The sequence below is a fragment of the Clupea harengus genome, chromosome 19 (genome assembly GCF_900700415.2).
Source record: "Clupea harengus chromosome 19, Ch_v2.0.2, whole genome shotgun sequence".
Taxonomy (NCBI): Eukaryota; Metazoa; Chordata; class Actinopteri; order Clupeiformes; family Clupeidae; genus Clupea; species Clupea harengus.
Genome location: NC_045170.1, coordinates 11,259,289 through 11,274,897, shown reverse-complemented (window position 1 = coordinate 11,274,897; position 15,609 = coordinate 11,259,289).

Below are 15,609 nucleotides of genomic sequence, written 5' to 3'. Positions count from 1 at the left end.
AATCGGATTCAGCTTGTAGGTAGAACACTTTTTTTGACTGTTCAGCAGTCCTTCATCTGTCTTTGTTTGGGCAGCCCCTGTTCCACCCGGCAGCCTGCATTCCATAAAATGTAGCACAGGTGGATTGTGGGGAGGGAAAAAGAATACTAAATAAATACTTTTTTTGAGCTTGTGATGGAGAGATGATGTTCCCAACAGCCAGAACAAGTTTTGTAATGTAGTGTGGCCTGCAGAAGGCCAGCTGGGGCTCTGAAAAGAACAGAGGAAAAAGAACAAACTTTACTAAGATGCATAAGGATATTTATGATGATTGTTGCCGTGCTTGTTAAATAAACGTTGTTTTATTGCTTTCTCGAATATATATAAAAAAATGTAAAAAAATTTGGGCTAGTCTAATTAATAACGGACGACCAAAATCACAAGAATGCCTGCACAAAGGGCCACCAGGGCTTTTGAAAGTTTGTGAGCTGTACATTAACGACTGTCTTCATGCACACACAAGAACGAATTCCCACTGTAAGAGGCAAAAACTCCTTTTGCTTTTACTGCGCCGAATTCTTGCCGAGTCTAATGTCCCGGGGGCCTGGCTGGAGGGATGAGAAGGGTGGTGATGGTGGTGCTGTACGATGGGGGTTGGAGTATAGGGGTGTGTGTGTGTATCTGTGTGTCTGTGTGTGTGTGTGTGTGTATTTGTGTGTGTGTGTCTGTGTGTGTGTGTGTGTATTTGTGTGTGTGTCTGTGTGTGTATTTGTGTGTGTGTGGGTGTGTGTTTGGGGAGGTTGCTGGACAACAGAGCGCTCAGTGAGGCTGAAACCAGAGCCGGTCAGCCCAGGCTGTCTCCGCCGGCGCAACAGGAGAGTGGGTCGGCAGGCACAGCGCTAAAGTCAACTTGGCTGCGGTGGAGCGCAAATATTTTCAAAGCGCGCTTCTACTCTGGGACTCTCCTGGCACGGGCTCACAGCAACTCGGACACGACCCACACATCAACAACCGTACACATAAACACACACACACACACACACACACACACATCTAAGGTATATACACAGAACACACACATTTAGCCTAGTACACATATATCACACACACAAAGACTTACACAACACACACACACTCACAAGCATACACATATGTAGAGCATACGTACAGGACACAAACATATGGCACACACCATGTAGAAATCAACCTGGGCACACAAGAAAGTGGACCCAAGAAAGACACGTGTAGAAGATACACAAACACCACATGGCTAATGCATGGAGAGTGCTCACATGTGCACCACAGGAACATAAGACATATGTAGACACACACACACACACACACACACACACACACACACACACACACACACACACACACACACACACGCCTACTGCTCTCATAGAGGAGGACTTACACACAGAGACATGCAGAAGCATACATATACACAGACACAGTCAAGTGCAAGCATTTGTAATATGTACAGGTGCAAAAACACACACTCTTGACCATATAACTCCACAAATCCATACTCATTCATGGCTGCACTTATGTATTTATCTCAAAATCAAATGAAAGCTTGCATAACCCCTCCCCCCTCCTATCTCTCTCTCTCTCACACACACACACACACACACACACACAACATAGTTGATCTATGGAATGTGGGAGCTCATATTCCCCAGAGACTGCTCTTTCTTTAATCCCTTAATTAAAACTGATGAAGGATTCATAGTGGGCAGACAGCATTCACATTACAGCCTTCCTCGCGTACACACACCCACTCACACTCACGTACACGTACACACACATTCACACACACACACGTACACGTACACACACACACACGACAACCCCTTTCATGTGTGTTGCAGCACATACCAAGGCCTAGTTAGCATCACATACTGAAGCACATAGCTCCTTTAATATGCCTTCGGCTCAAAGCACCAGATGAAAGGCATGAAAAATGAGCGGACAGACTGGATAGGTGGTCGGCGTTTATGACGGCGTGCACGTGCCTGGATCCGTCTATACATCTCGGTCCCGGGTTGGCCGACTGAAGCGAGAGCGGGAGGCGGCTGCCCGCTGACGACGCCTCGCAGATTTGTTTTCTCTCGTTCCACCTTTGGTACAGATGTGAGGGGCTCCTCCCCGCAGTCCGCGATTTCATGTCCAATGATACGCGCTGTCACTCAGATATACGGCGGACATGCGGTACTCAGACACCGGCCTGTAAAAAGGGAAAATATTTGATTGGTATGGCTAATGCTAACGATATGTGCGCTGAACTCAGTTGAAGTTGAAAGCCTTCTTCAAACGCGTCGGCGAGATGGCAGATTTCTCTCAGGGACGGTTAGCCGGAGGAGCGGCTGGCTAAAGCACTGTACACTGTCATAGAGCGCATCATGTTCGCAACTGATGTCTTCTGTGATCAAAGAGGGACTGACTGCAAGCCGGTGAAAAAGTTTTGAATGCAATGTGGGCTGTTAAAGTGGACTTCTGAGCTTTGAATACCTCTGGTACAATATCAGCTGGATGTCTACCAATACAAATTAGAAAAGAAACAAACAAGCACGCTCAACACCCACACACACACACACACATAAAAGCACTCACTCCTGGGCAACTTTCCTCGAATCACTCCGCCCCATAGAAAATGATCTTGGCCACCCACTCCCCGTCTGTGTTAATGTACAACACCAGGGCTTTATTGACGCCATTTACTATCCGCCGTATTAAAAAGCTCAAGGCCGCTGTGGCTCCAGAGTTTTGTTAGTGTAAGCACTGCGAGGATGTGCTCCATGTACCGTAGAAGATTAATCATTGATCTGTCAAGGATCGATTTTGGGTTGTCAAAGCATATTTTTTGCGTGCCAACTTCTCCCCCTGGATGAAGAGTGTGAGTGTGTGTTGACGAAAACAAGGGAGGGAGAAAGAGGTGTGTGTTTGTGGGTCTAGGAATGTGTGTGCGCGCAGTGCCTGTGTGTGTGTGTCTCTCGTCATACCATCGGTGAGTGTGTCTTTGCGTTACTGTGTGTTTGAGACTCTCCACTCTCTGTTCATTTCCCTGGGTTACCACCTTTTGTAATGGGGCCATCTAGTGGCCCTTTGCTGGACTTCACACAAAGCCCACTGGACTCCTGATTCCTCCCCAGTTCTTCCTCATTATGAGTAATATCTCTGTGGTGGCTGTGTAGGGTAGAGTATGAAGATGAGACAGAATTTGTATTGGAAGTGTCTATGAATGAATTACGATAAAACAGAAAATAAAAATGAAATATCACTCCCTCTATGACAGATAGCTTTGATTCCACAGACACAGGCAAGCGCGCTTAGTCACACAGAGAGATTTGCATACACATCCATGCACACATATGTGCACTAACACCAACAAAGGTGTGTTATGCACACTTTCTCACACCCACACACACACACCTGTGCACACATACACACACACTCACACCCGTGCACACATACACACACACTCACGTACACACCCGTGCACACATACACACAAACACACACACACACGTGCACATTCACATATGCACGCGTGCACACACTCATTCTTGCACGCGCACACACATTGATGAGTGCCTGGTGTGGGTGAGTGGATGTGTGGGTGTTTGGCTGAGCTCCAGTGGACTCTCTGCAGAGGTGGTTAGCGAAGGGCCTCAGCGCGACGCGGCACCCCAGCAGACCCTCCCAGCGCGCCCCAGGAGCACTGAGGCGGAGCGGCCGCGAGCTGCGGAGCCGCTCCAGCGAACCACACAGCCACCAGGGTGCTGAGTGACGAAAGGGGCCCTCTGCTCCAGACGGCCAGTCTGGACACAAACACACACACACAGGCAGACTCACAGGCGTACACACACACGGTTGTGTAGACTTTCTAACTTACACACTCACATATGCAGAAGCGCTTACAAACACAAACAAACAGGAACACACATACACACACACGCTCACACAAATGTATAAAGAGACATTTTTGGATTCACTTACATGCACACACATACATATGTATGAAAAGACATTTGTGGATGCACGTACACACGCACCACCCCCACACACACACACTCATTTAAATCCATACATACAAATACACACAAACTGAAATCAAACACACAGTCTCCACAAAAACACACACTCTGTGAAGCGTGACACTGCTCTTAAGGGCTGTAAACATGGCATTTCCCACACAGGCTCTGCTGTTTTACAGTCAGGCCAGCCGCTCCCTGCACGCCCGAACTGATGGGTTTTACAGGCCTGGGGCCAGTGCGTCAGGCCGCCAGCTTTCACCACAAAAGGGCCGAATATAGCTCCACTATACGGCTCAGGCAGGGGCCTGGCAGTAGGCGTAGGCTTGTTTTCACGTCTTTTGGGTTGACATTTAAAAGAGTGGAGGCAATTTGATGAACGCTGTAAAAACTGGATTGGCGTCCTGCATGTGTTTGTGTGTAGCCTTTATGTGTGTGAGTGTGTTTGCATGTGCAAGTGGCTGTTCGCATGGGTATTAATGGAAAATCTATGTTGCTAAAGTCCTCCACCAGAGGGCAGTAAAGTCCAATTTTACAGTTACCTTGTAGGTGCCCTTTAAGGGTCAAGTTTGGATATTGATTTATTTGCTCACTCTCTCTTTCTTTGTCCCTTCTCTTTCTCTCCCTCTTTCTGTGAATATCTATGTTAATAAGAGTAACTTGGCAGAACGTCTGTGCTATTATTAGCGGTGTGATAAGTTCCATAGCCAGCTGGAGGGGAATGGTGCGAGAACACAGTTGTGCTGAGCAAGATCCTTTGGAAGTTACCCAATTATTCTAATACATTTAGAGTGTGACCCAAAGTCTCCTTGAAAGTCTTCTTGAAAGTCTCCTAATTTTTCTATTCTTCCTAAATGCCCCACGAAGTAGTTCAATCTGGAAACAGCTGCACCCAGACTAATGTGAACAGTCCATACATGCCTTCTGTCTCTGTGGAGCATCTCAGCATTTAAAACTCTTGTGCCCAAATGCTCTCACACAAAGAGACATTGTAAGCCTTGGACCCTGTGAGTTTTGCCTTCCAAACCTGATAACTAACTAGATGTCGTAACTGATACTGACAGGGTGTATAACCCCCAAAAGGCTCTGTAAGGAGAGACGAGGGGAATGTCATGCTATCTTCTGTTGAGTCGGGTGATATTGAAAATCCCCTTGCGTTCCCGGGGCCTTCCAGAGCTCGTTGGCTTGCATTCTGCCACCTCAATAAATCAATACAGCTGCGTCACGTTTTACAATTCGAGACAATTCCCAAAAGCGACCATCTTATTTACTCACTGTTCATGTCACACACATTCCCAGGCTGATGGGAGGATAGAGAGGGGAAAGAAGATGAAGGAAGACAGGGAGAAGAGAGGAACAGAAAGGGAGGAGAGGAGCGTGGAGATGCGAGCATAGAGGAGAGATGCTTGTCATAGATCAGCGGATGATTTATAGCGCCTTGATTTGTCGGCGCATCCGTGCCGCAGGTGGTCCCGGCTACGTGGTGCGCCTCACAAGGAGGAGCCTGCGGAGCATCAGCGGGGCATCTGGTCGTGACTGGCAGACTCATTAAGCCCTCCGACATGTTAGGTGAGGGCGAGTGTCTTTTGGCATGCACCGGTCTGGAAGAAATAAGTCACTGGATCCAAGTTCGCCGGGGCTTTGCTCTCTGTTTTAAATACCAGCAGAATCCACCGGGCAGCGTCATCAATCATTCTATACATTACTGACAAAAGTCACATACCGTACTGCAGATAATTTATTCCTGCTTGGCACGTATATACGCTGTAGGCATTGTGACTAAATCCGTGTACGAAAGCCTGGACTTTCCACCGTGTGCAGTTAACCCATGGCTCTCTGGCTCGTGCGTCTGCTCACGCCGACTTAGCTTGGCCCCTTTCTGGTACCCTTAAGCTTTGTTTAGTCTCACAGGCACCTTGGTGCTGATAAACCCTCGGGCCCTTGGACCCTTGGGCGATGGTTCCTCACGGGCCAAAGTCTATCTGCCTTCTCAAGCAAATCTCTCTCCGCTAAGGGTGAAGGTGGAGGGAGGGAGGGACGGAGGGAGGGAGGGAGAGAGATGAGAGGTGTGGTGCTACCCCCGTAGGTCTGCACACCCTGCTTTGATCTTATCAGAACAGAACACTTGAGTTGGAGCGAGCCCCCGACTGATAAGATATGGCCGTCATTTGCATAACATTACCTCTGTAATCAGACTCTCTCACAGACTGGCAGGCAGTGAGGGAGCTGCTGTAGTGCTTCACTGTAATGTTACAGGTTTTGTGTGTTTGTGTGTGTGTCTGTGTGTGTGTGCTTGTTGCGTGTGTCTGTGTGTGTGTACGTGTGTGTGTGTGTTTTTGTATAAGCTTGTGTGTGTGTGTGTCTGTATGCATTTGCATGTTTAGCATGAAATGTCAAGTAAAGGTTGTTGGGAATGCCTGCCCTGGTACATTATGTCACATGTTTAAATGAGTATGTGACATGAAACCTATGGGCTATCTGTTATCCATCCTCCAGACTGGTATGTTTGAGTGTATTGGTGGGCAAATGCATGTATAGGCACGTGAGAGAGTGTGTGTGTGCGTGCGTGCGTGCGTGCGTGCGTGTGTCCTTTCCCTGGTGGTGTGGCCCATTGATGAATGGGCTTCCACGCGTGGCAGGTTCGAATTACCCCTGGTCCGGCCGCCCGCTCCTCTACCCTAGACACCATTGGGGGGCAATAAAGAGGATTGTCTGGTGCATGACGTCAAGACCCGCCACAGTGCACCTAATCCCTAATCTTACGAGGAGACCGCCGTCTCCTTTAATCACACGCACACACACACACACACACACATGCAGAGCCAAGGGACCCCACAAAACCTGCCTGCGTGTATTTGTCCTACTTTCAAATGTAGCCCATCTCCCTCTCTCTCAGCCTCTGCGGTCCAAATCCCCAGCCAGACTAGATATGTCATAACCCCTGAAAGATCCATTTCCTTAGTCCCCCCCCTTTCCTGTCCTGAAATGAGTGATTTAGCGAGTCCATTTCACCGGCCATTCATTTATATTGCTCCACGCGTCACTGAAATTGTCCTGGCAAGAGAAAAAAAAACTGACAATTACAGGTCCGCACAGCTTGTGAGTTCAGCTTTCACAGGTGCTATTTAAGTATCTGTCATTTGGAGATCGTTCAGAATTAGCCGTAATTGGGATTTCATTACGTTGGCCGAAATCGGTGCGATGTGTCATGGCCGCTCAGACACAAACATGCCAGAGGATGACAGAGTGTTGAGTTTTAGGCCATGCATTTGGGCGGAGAGAACAGTTTGCCTTTCGGCTGTGTTCAGCTGCTGGCAACCGTGTCTCGGTGAGGACAGACGTGCAGACGGTGATCGAGCGAGCCTGAAATGCTGGGATTCACCCCAGTATCTGGCCTCCCTTTCTTGGCATGTGCGAGACTGTGAGAGCGTGTGTGTGTGTGTGTGTGTGTGTGTGTGTGTGTGTACGGCACATAGGGTGTTCCCTGTGTGAGAGAGAGAGATGTGGTGGAAGTGTGTATGGACGGGATGGTGTGTGTGTGTGTGTAGGCTGGTTGTGACAGTGTGGACGGAGACATTCCATCAGCCCTCGTCCAGACTGCACAGCCAGTGGCCAAACAAAAAAAAAGGCAAGTTGCAGTCGAAGGGGGCCTCAACCCAAAACCAGCCACGCTAACATTTGCTTAATCAATCATGTGGAAGTAAACTTACAGCAGAGGCTGTCTGGCTAGTCAATCAGGGGGTGGGATGTTTGAAATGGGCCCCCCTCACTACAAGTTCTGGATGTATGCTGTCATGTGGGAAAATAATGGCTGCCCAACAACACCTCTTCAATGACTCAATGAGTTTTTGGTTACTGTGAGAAATGGTGAAGTCCACCGAGATCAGCTTGTGAGGATGACTGAATTTAGCCTCTTGAATGTAGCAGTTTAGGGCCAAGACGAGGAGCATCAGGCATATATCACGAAGGCAAATGTGTTTAGACCTCACTTCCCAACATGGCTTTCTCGCATGCACATGGTCAACCATAGTTGCTTATTCAGATCCCAGTGCGGGATTGTGCTTCTGACAATGAAGGTTCGGTATGGGGAAATAATTTCATTTTTCCAGTGAAACAAACTCAATCGTTCCAGATATTGCTCTATTCATCGCAAGTCATACTGACTGCATGCTGAGCTGCATGCTGTGTGTCTTTGCATATTGTGTGATATTACTGGACACTTCTGTGGCTCCTGTTGCGTTTTTGATGTCCCAGAGCCAATGGTAGTTGACTGCTGAGCATCTATGCTGTGAGCTCTACTCAATGGTCAGAGTTAAAGGCTGACACACACACACACACACACTCTCCCTCTCTGTCTCTCACGTACAACCATTGCACACCTTGACATTCACCGAAAGGGTCCGTCACACATAGCTCCAAAAATTATTCTTGGCCGTGCCCCGAGATGTTTCGGTAGCATCGCAGGTCAATTAAAGAACAGATCGCACAGAAGTGTGCGGCGCTGACCAAAGCCCTCTGGGATTGCGCGTGCCTCACACATAGCTCCCCTGCAAACAGAACTGCGCCGCGCTGAAGTGGTGTCACGGCCTGGGCAGGATGAGCCGCTGAACCCCTTCCGTCCGCTGTCACATTCCTGTCAGCCGCCTGGGGAGGCGTGGAGGATGTGGCGCTGGGTGACAGTGAAGACGCTTTGTTGCTGCTGATAGGCTTCAGCTAGAGCTGGGGAAAGCGAACACCCACTGCTGTGTGTGTGTGTGTGTGTGTGTGTGTGTGTGTGTGTGTGTGTGTGTGTGTGTGTGTGTGTGTGTGTGTGTGTGTGTGTGTGTGTGTGTGTGTGTGCGTGTGCATGTGTTTGTATGTGTGTGTGTGTGTTTGTATGCATTTATAAGAGGGAGAAAGAAAGATAGAAAGAGAGAGAAGAAAAGGACAACTAAAAGCTTGGATTGTTTGGCTCTGTTTTTTAGACTGATGGGAGTATTGTCACTATACAAACATGTTCTGCCTTACTTGCTCTCTTTTCCCCCTCACACACACACAGACAAACTCAGAAACCCAAACACTCTTAAGACTCACATTCATACACATGCATAACTCTCTCTTTCTCTCTCTCTCTCTCTTGTTCTCTGACACATAGCCCACTGGAGAGAGAGGGAGTGTGCAAATAGTCCCCCGGGAACAGATACCCTAATTTTCATGATGATAAGCATTCCTCGGGCTCCGTAATTGAGATGGAGTGTCTTTGCTCAAAGCGAAACGCCGTGTCAGATAGTGCCATAATAAGTCCCAGAGGGTTTTCTCAAACGTTGCCGAATCGGCCGCAGTTAAAGACAGCGGTGACCCAGAGCTCAGAGGAAAGCCTTAACAGTGTTACCCCACGATGGAACCGCCGCGGACATATGCGCTGCGCCTCGAGTACTTCTTGTTCAGGCAGTCTTATGGGTTTATATAGGTCAAGGGAAACTGAATGTTAAGTAGGAAATTATAATGGGTGCCTAGTGGCCCATCTAGGCAAATCCGATCAATCATCCATGACCAGGCACCTCGATGTAAGTAATGCACAGGGACACATCGTCCATTTCTGTGGCTCTTATTCAAACAACATGCGCGCGTTCTCGCGGGTTTGACACAAGGAGCCTTTTTCCTCTCAACGCTGACACATCGAATAACGCAAATGAAGACAAGGGGGTGGCGGGTGAGCGAATTACTAAAAAATAAAAACTCTACAAATTCCCTGTTAATATATGAGCCTCTTAACGGTCGCGCGTGTTCACAAATCACCTCTGTGTTGCCTGTGCGAGCGTTCTGGGGGCCCGAGTCTGGAACCCATTTCTGTCAGTTTTTCAGATAACAGCATGAGTAACACTCCGCTGACACTTCACAGAGCACAGGTTATGGCTCCGGGGGCCGCACAATGGGCCCATTCACGCCACGCATGAAAAATAGAAAGTTTTTCGGCGCGCAGATGCCATCTCTTGGCTGGGCTGGGCCGAGCACGAGGAGAGACATGGCCAGCGTGAGCTCTGTGTGTCTGGTAGGGCTTAAGTGTGACAAGTATGCGAGGGGACAGGGGGGGAAGGATTGGGGGTGTTAGCAGGTTGGTGGGGATGGCGCTAAGGGACGCAACAGTCTGCCATGCCATCAATCTGATTGTTTTCGCTTGCTTTGATGAAGTGAACTGTGGGATGGGTGAGGTATTTAACGGAGATTAAGCACACATATTTGTTTACATGCTGTTCCCCTGTGGTGATGTTGTGATTCCAGAATATTTTCCAACCAGATGAGGTTCATTTTTGAAGTGCCTGTCCTTCAGTCTTGCTTAGCAAACACACACACACACACACGCACACTCTCACACACACACACTAAAACCTCATTGCTAATGGTTGGCGCTCGGGATCCCTTGCACTTATTAAGGATGTTACGGAGACAGTCGCGTGCACCTTAACGCCAAAACAAACACACGGTAACCACGGCCTGCTGTGGCGCAAAGTGGACAGGGGAGACCCCAGGCCGGGCCGCGCTGGAAGACCCCTGAATGAATTAAGCCTAATATACTGCAGCTGTGGACGAGCCTGCATAATTACAGATAAATGAAGACATCTTATTTCCTGGATTTGCAGTGTTAGTCCAGCTCAGGGTCTCTGTTAACACTAGCACTCCTCGCATATTAATTGCCATATATTTGGTACAATGTGTGTGTAGAGAGAGAGAGAGAGAGAGAGGTGGTGTGTGTGTGAGAGAGAGAGAGATGGTGTGAGAGAGCGCAAGCACACCATAACACCTCACGCCCAGCTTCAGCGGCTGCAATTACTTTTTTTTATGGCCAATATAAAACGGAGGAAATCCCACGGGCGTAATCACGGATCGCTTGGAATGGGGGAAAAGGATAGGGGCAGACGCCCATGTGATGTATTGGGCATCACGTCCCGTCTGTATCAATATTTGAAAGGTCATTTTGCGCAGGGCTCGGGATTGAAGTCAGTGGAATCCTGGCGTCCGTACGCTCCGATCTGTGAGAGAGAAAGAGGAGGAAAGGGATCCCGCGTGTGCTGCAGTGCTGAACACAGCTGCTAGCCGGTAAAAATAGAGGGTGCAAAATGTGTGCTGGTGCCAAATGAGTGGGAGAGCAAGAGAGAGAGGGAGAGAGAGAGAGAGGGAGACAGAGAGAGACGGGAGAGGGAGAGTGCAGGGAATGAGGGAGCAAGAGAGAGAGAGAGAGGGAGGGAGAGTGCAGGGAATGAGGGAGCAAGAGAGAGAGAGGGAGAGAGAGAGAGAGAGAGAGGGAGGGTAGGGAATGAGGGAGCGTGGTATAGGGGTAGACCTCTCATCCAACACCTCACGGCCGATACGAGACACTTACAATTAAACGAGCGTTCCTTCCATAATGGAATTAACCTTTGGGAGTGCGGGTGGTGTGGGCCCTGTCTCCCTGCACCTCCATGACATGGACTTCAAAGGAAGCGCCTCTTTTACAGAGGCCAGCTCCCCTTTCTATCTGTTCTTTAAATTAGCCAGCGCTGCCTTATGTGTGGGCCTATATGGGCCTGCCATGTATGCATGCATGTAGTGAGCCAACAGTCCACTATATAGGAAGTGATTGTTAAAAAAGTATCGCTTTAACTGAAGCTAAAACCTAAAAATAGATTTGTATTTCCTGTTTTCCTAGAAGGGAAGAGGCTTTTATCCCCTGTGACTGAAGTTCACAAAGGAATCATCATTCTGACATTTGTCATAGCGAGTAAGGACTACCACATATGCTTTATCTATGGATGGTAACACTTTCTTCCTATTTGAATTAAGTATGTGCGTGAGATTCGTGTTCTGTTTTGTACATTAATTGCTAATGTGGTTTGTTTGAGACTGCCATTGTAAATATAAAACCATGTTGTTGGCAAATGTAACATTAACTCATTCACTGCCTCACATGCAGTGTGAGAGCTCCAGACTTCTCAAGCTCGTCACAAACCTACCCTCTTGCAGCGCGGTCTGGACCAGTCTGGCTAATTATCACCGCACGGCGCGCAAAGGCCTGCCACGGGGGGCAACTGGGGGCTCTTTCATCTGCCCGGCAGCCCCTATTGTGGCGGCCTGACAGCCCATTTATCCCTGTCTGAAAGTAAGGGCCCTGTGTCACGCTCGCAGGTCATTCATCAGTTCTGGTCTCTCGCTGCTAGAGTGAATGAGTAGCGGCCGTGGTCTGAATGCCCGTTGGACGGCCCTCTGAGACGCAGCGTGTCTAATGCAGGGGAGCGAGAGAGCAAGGGCTTCGCTGCCAAGTGGGTGAGAGAGCGGAGAGCTTTGTGACCCTGAACAACACGGCCGTGGGCTAAACATCCTTCCTCAGGCCCACCCCCCCACAAACAGCCCCATTTGCCTTTTGTGTTGCTGTTAGTCCAATACCCCCAGCAGAGCGGCTTCAGTGCGCGCTCTCAATCTCTCTAATCTGCTGGGATTTTGCGAGGCCTTTCCCTCTCTCTGAACTTGTCCTTTTTAGGAGAAGAGAAGGGTCGGAATGGCCCTCCAAGTTTTTCCCCAGTTGCACTCAAAGACAACAAGGCCTTCAGATCACCCCATCCCCACTCCCAAAAAAACAGCATGCTTACAAGGACTCGGACACACACACATGCTTGACACACACCTGGCTTGGATATGCAGTGTAGCCTCTTCCTGTCCCCGACTGACACACACACACACACACACATACACAAACCGTAAAAGTGCACACATACTCTTTCTCTCTCACACACACACACACACACACAGGCACACACTTTTTCTCTTTAAACCACACACTCTTTCTCTCTAAAACACACACACACACACACACACACATACACACACAGCTGGTAATCTAGTTGTCAGTGTTATTAATAGGAGCTCCTGGCCCCCGGCCACCCTCAACACAGGGCCATGCATCTCTGCGCTCCATCTTATCTGTTTGCCCTTAACCTTTCAGGGCCGCCCTGCCTCTGGCCAGCGTGATGACATCAGGGCCGCAGAGTCAGCAAGACGCCGAGCCTTTGATCAACATCGGCACACTGACTTCATTCGGCCGCTCACTGCTTTCACTTACGGGCCCCTGGAACAGGAGATCTGGCACTGCCCCGTCCAGCGGTAGCCGATTAAAATCTGAAAGGTCGGAGAAATTGATACGGAGAGGGTATTGATTAGGGGTAGTTTGCAAAGGGGGGAAAGGGAAGCCTTTTAGATGGTGGTGAATGGGCTTTAACCCTGATTCTGCCAGTACACATTACGCCGATGTCTTACATGGCTCCGGAGACGAAAATAAGTCATTTCCCATTCGTCTGGACTGAGTTTTGGTAGCGGAGGTTATTTTAGCGTATGTTAATGCACGTGGTCATGTATCGTTCCAGCATGTGGAGCCATACGTTCACTGTAATCTAAAATACTCGTGATATCCCCTGACCTTCAGCAGTGCACTGTCAGGAAGCCATCTCCACACAAGCTGTCAGCACATCCAAGTGTGAAATAGGGGTTGCAACTTGCAGCTATAAATCTCTGAAGGCTGAATGGGTTATCAAGAGTTTGTGCAATACAAACAATGGGATTGTGCACTATGGCTGAACCTTTAACGACAGCTATAGTTGACCATTTAACAATGCAGTGCAGTACTTTCCAAATAAAACTGCAACGGTAAGCTAAAGGCTAATGTGGTGTATTTTCACCTTCACGCATTCAGGTTCACATACATAGCACCAAGCAATTCAAATGATTTTGTGTATATCATGTTTATTCACTGGGTCAGAGTCGCTGTCAGTGGTCATATCTGTAGTGAATCTCCTTTCCCGTGGGCTGGAATACCACTGCAGTTTCGCGTCCAGAGGGGGAGTCATTAGGCCTGCTTTAGCCATTGCTGACAGTCTGTTCTCTACTGGATTTATTGCTATTTAGAGCCGCAATACCCCAAAGAGCCCTTTATTGCCATAATCAAAAGCACGTCTTCAGGGCACGCCAGACTAACGGGTGATTTATCGTGTCTTGTGATGTCCTGTGTCCAGTGTGGCATAGCTAAGACGTTTTGCCTTACTCCCCTTCTCCCCCAGATGGACTCCGTGCTTGGTGCAACAAGTAAGAGGTAGAGAGACATGGAGAGAGAGAGAAAGAGAGAGAGAGAGAGGGGACAGAGATAGATGTCCTCTCTGCTTCCATCAGCACCACACAAGAAAGTGTCATCATCGTCTTAGAGCCCAGAGTCCCGGGCCCTGACTCAGGCCTCTCTCTGCTGGTCAGACGTGGCTCTATGGCTCTCCTCTTGTCTTCCCTGACCTTTCGCTCCATGCTGATGGAGCAGGGGAGACCCACACCCAGGGCCCGTGGTGCTCGCCCTCGAAAGTGGCACTGACAGAAGGCCCCCAGGTCGATCCTGGGGAGCACATTGCTCCGGGCTCCGCTCCATTGTGTTGACAGCTTTCTTGGCCGCGGCCGGTGAACATATGAAGGTGCTTAGGAGAGGAGATCTCCCTCAAAAGACAGCTGGAGGCGAGTGAGAGGGGAAGACGGAAAAAAGAACACGAAAATAAAACCGAAAAAATATGTCCACGTTCCGATCAGTGCGAATTGGACATGACTAGGCCCCGTTCCAGAGGGGAATGAAATAAACTTAGATGTGGAGATGGGAGGTGATGGACAAGAAGGTTGGAGAGAGGAAGATATACGAGCTTCATCAGTGTTGACTTTCATACTGCGGCGCGGCACATACGGAGGCTCCGAAAAGTGTGGAACGGCTCTGAATATTTAAGGAGGCGATTCTGGCTCTGCCGCCTCATTAGAAAGAGTTACGATAAGTAAGTTCAAGTGCATTGACCTAGTTTGTTACGCCATGCATCTCTGTATGATGTTATGTTCTCAGCTGCATTTAATGAGGCCCATAAAAAAGAACCTCGGACCGTGGTTAGCGACAATGGGCGCAAGTATTTTAAGAGCCAGACAAGACAAATAGCGCGGTTGTTTGGTCAGGGCCCTCAGAATGTGCACCAACATCACCTCCGGTCCGTTTCGCCTGGTGACCTCTTTGCCCCCTCAGAGGGGCAGAAGTTGGCAGAGAGGGTGAGAGAACGTCTGCGTGGCATTCTTGACATTCCAAGCCTCTTCGAGTGTGTTCGGTCTTCAAAGACCAATTTGAAGAGATACCCAGAAGTAGCATTAAAGATAAAAAAAATTGTTGTCTCCTGTCACCCATTGATGATGGTGTCATGGTGTAGTATGGGTTGGTGGACGGAAACGTTTATCAAAAAGTTTATCAAAATGTTTATCCATAATTTGCACTTCAGGGTTATGCATATGAACTACCATTTGAGATATTATTCATAGCATGGATGAATTTTGCCATGAGCTGACATCATAGCTTTAAGGCTTGACTCTGAGTCATTGTGAAACACACTGTAGCGTGTGGGGGTACAGCCCTAACATGTGTAGGAGAGCAGGTTAGTAATGGTATGGCATTCGCTCAGGCACTTCATGTTTGGCTGACACTGCAACATCCTCTGTGTTAGTTTTATTTGTCCTAATGCTTTTACTGCACATGTGCAATTGTGTGTGTGTGTGTTTTCGGTCTTTCCCAACGCTCAATGAG